Source organism: Hipposideros armiger, unplaced genomic scaffold (genome assembly GCF_001890085.2).
Source record: "Hipposideros armiger isolate ML-2016 unplaced genomic scaffold, ASM189008v1 scaffold_341, whole genome shotgun sequence".
Classification (NCBI taxonomy): Eukaryota; Metazoa; Chordata; class Mammalia; order Chiroptera; family Hipposideridae; genus Hipposideros; species Hipposideros armiger.
Genome location: NW_017731691.1, coordinates 1,934,142 through 1,936,833, shown reverse-complemented (window position 1 = coordinate 1,936,833; position 2,692 = coordinate 1,934,142). Strand labels below are relative to the sequence as shown.

The window sequence follows — 2,692 nt, the reverse complement described above, 5'->3', positions numbered from 1 at the left end:
AATAAAGTGAGAGCATGTAGCCCATTCCAGAGGTTTGTTACCCTTAATTTTGTATGAGTCAAATGCCTTATTACTGAAGAGAAAAAAACTGGAGCTCCGAGTCCACTTTTTTCTAGCAAATTACTGGCAATATCTCTCAATATAATATTTAATAATTCTCCTATGATATTTGATTAAAGCAGGATGAAACATACCTCATTTTGAAGGAGCAATCAAGCCTCTAAAGCAGCAGTCTTATCTTGCGGTTTGATTCATGCAGTTTCTTTCTTAGTTATCTTTCACTCTCTTGGCCTATCTCACACAGGCTGCATGATTGGGTACTCGGGCCCCATCAACCATTTTCAGAAATTCCTCTGGATATGGGAAAGAGGAAGTTTGCCCCAGCCACTCATCTTATGAGTTGCCGAATTACCTAATCTTCCTGCAGTTATGCCAAGCCAGGGGTCGGCAAACTTTTGAGATGAAAGAGCCACCAGGGGTTGGCAAACTGCAGCTCGTGAGCCACATATGGCTCTTTGAGTACGTACATGTGGTGCTGAAGTAAAATTGAAAATGAAAATAAAACTATCATAGTTTCATTTATAAAATTTTTANAAAAAAAAACACCCCAAGACATCAATCCGAAAAAATATATGCACCCCTATGTTCATTGTGGCGCTATTCACAATAGCTAAGACTTGGAAACAACTGAAATGCCCATCGGTAGATGACTGGATTAAGAAACTATGGTACAGCTCACTCAGGTTTTTGGAGAGCAAGGTGGTAATTTATAAAAAGAAAGCACTAGAAGTTGAAGGGACCTCTTTGGCTCAGATGGCAGATCTCTTCTGGTCGTGTGAGGAAGAACAAGGGCCAGAACCACCGAGGTACATGGGAGAATCCAAACACAGTGACAAGGATGCTAATGCTGAGCTGATCTTTGTTGGAGTAGAAGACCATGTAAATGAAGATGATGAAATTCTCTTTGTCAGAGTGATTTCCAAATCAAAACCAGTCATTTCAAACATTTTGAATAGAGTGACCCCAGATTCATATTCCAAAAGAAAGAAATGCTGCTTGAGTCAAAATCCTGCTTGCACATCACAACCTGCAAATTACATGACCCCTACATCAAAAGCAGTGGCCATCTTCCCAGCTTCTCAATCTGAAAGGGGAGCAATAGCTAGTCCTATTATTTTTGAGCCTTCATCCAAAGCTGATTATAAAACAAGCTCATCACAAGTTGTGCCTGGCAGTTCTTCAGATTTGCTCTCTCCATGGTCTAAGGGTCTACTTGGAACTGTGCTTTCTGTAGGAGGCAAGGATAAAAGTCCTCATGATTTAAAGTGACTTTCCGCTTTGGATACAAATAGTGGAAATCCCAAAAGACCTAAACATAGTGATGGAATCCCAGGGGGACATTCTTCAGCTGTGGCCCCTTCAGGGGTCTCTCCTATAGTAAACACGAGTACACCCCTCACAAGATGTCCCTTCTTCACTGAGCCCTGTTCAGAATGGAACATCATTTCCTTGGTCTTATGCAAATGACAAGGCACATTTCAATCTTATGGATCCAGACAGAGCAAATAGTTTGGAACGGCTGGAAAAAAACAGACTTCCTGTGTCTAGCAAGTCAAAACAAAGCTGTTGATCCCAAGAAAGAAAATCTGGTTGTGTTACTTCATGACTTTTACTACGGACAGTATAAAGGAGATGGGCAGCCAGAACAGAAGATTCACCCAGTCTTTAAATGCCTCAGCTGCTTCAAAGTTCTAAAAAATGTCAAGTTTATGAGCCACATGAAGCACCATTTGGAACTTGAGAAACAGAGGGTGACAGTTGGGAAATCCACACCACCTGCCAGCACTGCCACCGGAAGTTTCCCACTCCATTTCTGCTGCAATGTCACGTTGAAAGTGTACACACTTCCCAGGAGCCCTCTGCTGTCTGTAAAATTTGTGAATTGTCATTTGAAACAGAGCAGGTTCTCTTACAGCACATGAAGGACAATCATAAGCCTGGGGAAATGCCCTATGTGTGCCAGGTTTGCAATTACAGATCGTCTGCCTTTGCTGATGTGGAAACACATTTCAGAACATGCCATGGAAACACAAAGACTTTGCTTTGTCCATTTTGTCTCAAAATTTTCAAAACTGCAAAATCCTATATGAATCATTGCTGGAGCCATTGGAACAAAAGACTCTTCCAGTGTTCCAAGTGCCGGCTACAATTTTTTACTTTTAAGGGGGAAATGGAGCACTAAACCAAGAATCATCAAACATTTTAAAAGCCAGAGCAATTGGAAGGATGGTCTCCTGAAACAAAGGTTGTTATTCAAGTTTCAGTTCAACCAGGATCCAGAGGTGTAGCATCCATTATTATGAACAACATTGATCCTCAACTGTCACCTCTTAAAACTAAAAGGAGGGTGACTATGAACTCTTAAGTATTCCAGACATCACTGACGCTATGGTTCTTGTTAAAAATTGTTCTGCCCACCTCCAGGAAAGCTGACAGACAGAATTGAAGTTAGGACCTCTGTACATCATGGCTGTAGATGCCAGCAAGCAATATCAACAACTATCAGGTATTACAGTGACAATTCTTCAGCTCCCTACTGTGGAGAAGTAGCTCAGAAGTCTTCTTCATACCCCTTCCCAGTCAACCCTGTCCCCAAAAGTAACTATGTTTCTGACCTCTACTACCTTAGAGT

General features: G+C 41.5%; 1 pseudogene; it reads left to right on the top strand.

Annotated features, from left to right (window-relative positions):
* Positions 1–771: 771 nt before the first annotated feature.
* Positions 772–2,614, top strand: LOC109392642 (zinc finger protein 280A-like; annotated as a pseudogene).
* The last annotated feature ends 78 nt before the right edge of the window (positions 2,615–2,692 follow it).